Genomic DNA, 5,965 nt, shown 5'->3' on the forward strand with positions numbered 1-5,965 from the left:
AAGGCCTGTAGGGAAAGAAAAAAATATTTTAACAATGTCTAGATATAAATTGTATTACAATGCAAACAAGCTCTTCTCCAATCATTGGTTCCCAATCTTTTCAGTACGGTGACCCACAGGTTCAAATTTACTTGGTATGGCAACCCATTGATTTATTGTCATGTCAATTTTGGACCGTAGATGTGCGACAGCCATTGTTTTCAAGCATTTTAAATCCAAGTTTGCCTATTTTATAACCATTACTTTATAACCGTTACTTCAGTTTAAGTTACCCAAGCAAAAAGTTACTTAACACGTCTATTAATGTTGAATTTGTTGAAATATTTATTGCACTTACATAAATTATTGCGAATGTAAGAACACAGCTACCTGATTGCGGGTTATAGCTTCATGAGCTAAAAATTATAGACACAGCAAATGGATCTTGTTGAACCTTGAAGACTACAAGATCTATTTATTCTTTAGCTTTTTAAATTTTAATTTAAAAAAGCACCAAGAATTAATGCATCCCTTCCACATCCCTGTCATCCCTGTCATCCACATCCTATGCACATCTACTCAGAAGTAAGTGTCTATACTGAACAGGGCTTACTCCCAGGTAAGTGGGCATAGGATTGCGGTGTAAGAAAGCCCCACTGAATTTAATGGGATTTACTTCAGAGAAAACACATAGAAGCAGGAGGGGGGATTTGGCCTTACCTGGGTATACACAGCCAGGACCCCAGCCTCTGCCACCCCATTTACTTCTTCTCTAAGGTTGAGATTGATAAAGCAAAACATGGAAAAGAGGTTGGGGATTACTTGGCTTGCTCCCTCTCTAGCTGAAAGCTTCAGATTTCAAACCTGAAGCTCCTCTCTCTTAAAATACTGTTTTAAAATTGAAGGATTCTCCTCTCCCCCACCCCCACACACATTCCACTTAATATCAGTGGAACATTTCTCCTTTTGGGAAACACATCTGTTTCTAAACATTAAGCACCTTCTGTTTCCTTCCGATGATCAGCTCAGACCAGTACATACTATCCAGAGCCCCCACATCCTGTCTCCGTTAATGGCTGCTTTGAAGGAGAGAATGAAGCTGGCATTTTAAGCTTGTGAGATACAAGTTTAGGGAACAAATTTGAGAGATCATTCTTGGATTAAAAAGTAATATAGATCCATCAGAGGAAGGTTCAAGAAGATCATTCTTGCTCTCCACCAGTGCTACCATGATTACAAACGTCACCCACCCTCTCTTGGGGAAGATCATTCTTTGGGCCATTTGTAGCAACTCACAAATAGCCTCCCCTTTTTTAAGCACCATAGCAACTGCTGAAAAACACCCAGGTGATATTACCATCAAAGGAAAGTGGGGAGAGGAGTGCGACCAAAGAAAGGAAAAAATAAAGGGGATCAGCAGCCAGCTGCTGACTACAGACTGCTGGTTGGCTGGCTGGCTACACACCACTTTCTCTACCTCAGAGATTCAGCATAAATGTGGCTGGGCACCAGGTAAGCAGGGGAATGAGAACAGCTGCCATAAGTCTACAAGAGGGGCTTGTGGCTCAGTGGTACAGCATCTGCTCGGTATGCAGAAGGCCCCAGGTTCAATCCACGGCATCTCCAGTTAAAGGGACTAGGTAAGTAAGTGATGTGAAAGACCTCTGCCTGAGACCCTGGAGAGCTGCTGCTGGTCTGAGTAGACAATACTGACTTTGATGGACCAAGGGTCTGATTCAGTATAAGGCAGCTTCATGTGTACAAGAGTCCAGGACCCACTTCTGCAGGCTTCATCATCCACTTGTGGGTCCTGACTCACAGGTTGGGAAACACTGGTCTAAGGTATGGATTCCCTCTGTAGAGGCCCTTAATGTCAAATCTACCTAGAGCCAATCTACTATCTGACTGCAGTATTATCCTGCTCACTTATCCCAAAGTTTGCTGAGGTCCCTAACATCCCATTTTTTACACTGTCACTATGTATTCCATTCAAATATTTTTCAAGCAGGTATCCGGAGCTCCATGAAGATCCCTCCTGTCAGCCCTTGGCCCACAGAACCAGAAATCACCACAAAGTCGTATAGAGTCCAAACAGGTGGATTTTACTGATCAAATAGGCATACAGTGCAAACGAATAAAATGACAGCTATGAAAGGCTCACTAGCTGGGAGATATTATAAGGCAGGAAAGGCGGGAGATTACACGCAGGAATACAGTTTCCCAGGAGCTGAGTTCCCAGGCTTAGGCTTAGGCATGCGACCTTGGGGGGCAGACAATACAGCACAGAGACAGAGGCAATAACGAAACCGAGATAGCAGCCTGACATTCTGCTCCCCTCAAGGCCCCCTCCCAGATCGCAAGGGGGCTGGCCTGTTCGGGTAAGCAATGTGAAAGGCGTCAATGAGGTCGGGGGCGGAGACATCTCGTGCGCGCACCCATTCGTCATAGGCAGGGGGGAAATGTTTCCAACGAACTAGATACTGGAGAGTACCATGGTGAATACGGGAGTCAAGGATCTTGGAGACTTCGAAGTGTTCTTCCCCCCCCACCATGATGGGTTGCGCAGGCGGTGGGTCCGGATGCCACCGTGGAGAAGCAACATGGGGTTTGAGGAGGCTTATGTGGAAAACAGGATGCACACGCCTCAAAGATTTGGGGAGAGCCAGTTCCACTGTGACAGGGTTTATGACCCGAGTAATGGGGAAAGGGCCAATGAATTTGGCGCTGAGTTTATGGCACGGTTGGGTGGACCGGAGGTTTTTGGTGGAAAGGTAAACCAAAGCACCCACTTGCAGATCACCCCCGGGGGAGCGATGTTTGTCAGCTTGCGCTTTGTATTTACGTTTGGCCCGGTCGAGGTTGCTAACGAGCCAGGGCCAAGTGGTACGGAGGGCGTGTGCCCAGGAGGCAATGTCGGGGTTCCCCTCCCCCTCTACATCATCTGTAGGAACGATGGGACTGAAATCTTGTCCATACACAGCAAAAAACGGGCTAAAACCTGTGGATTGATGCATGGCATTATTGTAGGCATATTCTGCTAAAGGTAGCAGTTCCACCCAGTTATCCTGGTGGTAGTTAACATAACAACGCAAATAACATTCGAGTACAGCATTGACACGTTCAGTTTGACCATCAGTTTGAGGATGGTATGCACTAGACAATCCCTGTTCCACCCCCACCAACTTGAGGAAAGCTTTCCAAAACTTAGAAACGAAACCACTTCCGCGGTCACAAATTATTTTACGCGGAAACGAATGTAAACGAAATATATGCGTCACGAAGAGGCGGGCTAGTTTCTGAGCAGAGGGGATCCCTGCACATGGAATCAAATGTATTTGCTTAGAAAACAAATCAGTAACAACCCACAACACAGTTTTACCCCCACTGAGAGGGAGATCAGTCATGAAGTCCATAGCGATCACTTCCCAAGGTTTGCTGGGCGTTTCAAGAGGTTGTAGCAGACCCGGGGGTTTGCCCTGCGATCGTTTCGCAGCGGCACAAACGGGACAGCTGCGGATGAAGGAGTCAATGTCGGAACGCATTCCCCCCCACCAGAACTGTCTGCGCAATAAGTGAAGGGTCTTCAGAAACCCAAAGTGCCCAGCTGTTTTGGCTCCATGAGCTAAATGTAAAACGTCCTTCCGGAGAGCTTTGGGTACATACAATTTTGAGTCTTTGTACCAGGACCCCCCTTGTTCCAAAACACCAGGAGGTAGGGTATGAGCGGAACGTTCTAAAAGGCACTGGTCCCGAAGGACAGTTAAAAAGGATTCGGAGATGGGGAGTTTGGAGGGAGCCCCCCCGTCGGTTTTGGAGATCTGAGAAATAGTTATAGGGCTAGTGCTTACGTGTGGCGGCGCGCAGACTGCAGGCGGCTGAGCGGTCGGAGGGGTAGGAGGGGCGGGAACTCCGGTCTGTTGCGGTGGCGGCTGGGCAGCCGGTTGGGCTGGCGGAGCTTGCGAGGTGTGTTGATGCTGGGATCGGGTTTGCACAGCCAGCATAGGTAGGGCCCCACGTTGCATAGGGGTGAATAGAGAGTTGGTGGGTCTTTCGAGTTTTACCGGATATTGTGGTAAACGGGAGAGGGCATCCGCGAGAACGTTCTGCTTCCCAGGGACGTGCTTCAGGGTGAAACGGAACTGAGCAAAGAACTCCGCCCACCGTTGTTGTTTCGCCGATAGCTTATGGGACCCCGTGAGGGCAGCTAGATTTTTGTGATCGGTCCAAACTTCAAAGGGTATTTTAGACCCTTCCAAGAATTGCCGCCATAAAGTCAGTGCATGATGAACTGCAGAGGCCTCTTTCTCCCAGATGGGCCAGTTTAATTGAGCGTGCGCAAATTTTTTTGAAAAGTAAGCGCAAGGGTGAAGAAGACCGTCCGGTCCTTGCTGGAGGAGAGCCCCTCCCATGGCTACATCGGAAGCATCGACTTGCACAATGAACATTTGATTTGGGTCTGGGTGCCGTAGCACCGGCTCCGAAGTGAAGAGGCGTTTGAGGGCCAGAAAGGCGGCTTGGCATTGCTCAGTCCATAGGATCTTTGCGGAGGGCAAGGCAGCCGAGCTTACTTTTCCTTTAGTTTTCAGCAGGTCCGTAATGGGTAGAGCCACTTGGGCGAAGTTAGGGATGAATCCCCGATAGAAGTTTGCAAATCCCAGAAATTGCTGTACTTGCTTACGGTTGGTGGGGGGAGTCCAATCGAGGACGGCTTGGACTTTGGCGGGGTCCATGCGAAGACCTTGGTGGGAGATGATGTATCCCAAAAACGTGAGTTTGCTTTGGTGAAATTCACACTTAGCTAGTTTAGCGAACAGTTGATGGTTACGCAGGCGTTGTAGAACTTCTCTGACCAGAGTCACATGTTCGTCCATAGTTTTCGAATAAATGAGAATGTCATCTAAGTAGACCACCACCCCACGATATAGAAGGTCATGTAGGATTTCATTGATGAGTTGCATGAAGACCCCCGGGGCCCCTTTTAATCCGAACGGCATTACAAGGAATTCATACATTCCGAAACAGCTAGAGAAGGCAGTGAGGTGTTCATCTCCTTCGCGGATACGGACTCGGTAGTAGGCTTCCACCAAGTCTAATTTAGAGAACACACGGCCTTCCTGTAATTGTCCCAAAATATCCGATATTAATGGGATAGGATAGGCGTTGGTCTGGGTAACCGCATTGAGCTTTCTGAAGTCAATGCACAGGCGAAGGTCGCCCTCTTTTTTCCGGACGAAAAACGCGGGGGCCGAGTTTGGGGCATTCGAAGGGCGAATGAACCCTCTGGCGAGGTTTTTGTCCAAAAAGTCCCGGAGGACAGTGCGCTCGGAAGCGCTCATAGGGTAAATCTTACTTTTGGTTAATGTGCAGTCCTTTACTACTTCAATCGCACAGTCTGAGGCCCGGTGGGGGGGTAAGGCATCACATTCCTTAAGGTCGAAGACATCTTCAAAGTCCCGGTATACAGCGGGTAGAGCCGGTGGTACTGGGGCAGTAGAGGTTAACGCTGGAACGGGCGGAAATGGCAGAGCAAAGTTTTGCCGATGCTGGTCGCAGGTGGGACTAGCGAAAGAAATAGTGTCTGTTTCCCAATCAATACTGGGACTATGTCCTTTAATCCAGTTAATTCCCAAGACCACTTCAAATCGGATAGGGGCTATAGTGAAGTCTATTTGTTCCCAGTGGGAACCAATTCCCATTGCCACCCCTATGGTGCGATGATCAACTGGACCCCCCTGGAATTGGCTCCCGTCCATTTGAGCAAATTGGACGGGGGCGGGTAAAGCCTCTGAGTCGGCTCTGAGGGCAGCAAACGTGGCTTCGCTTATGAGAGTGCGACAGCAACCGGAGTCAATTAGTGCTTTGACGGGGATTTGTGGACCTCCGTTAAGTTGTTGTAAAACTGCATCTACGTAGACGGTGGAGTCCACTTCTTTGATTTTGGTAGGAGCATTCGGTTTGATAGGAAGATCCTGAGAGGTCTGTGGAG

This window comes from Euleptes europaea, chromosome 17, assembly GCF_029931775.1.
Source record: "Euleptes europaea isolate rEulEur1 chromosome 17, rEulEur1.hap1, whole genome shotgun sequence".
Classification (NCBI taxonomy): Eukaryota; Metazoa; Chordata; class Lepidosauria; order Squamata; family Sphaerodactylidae; genus Euleptes; species Euleptes europaea.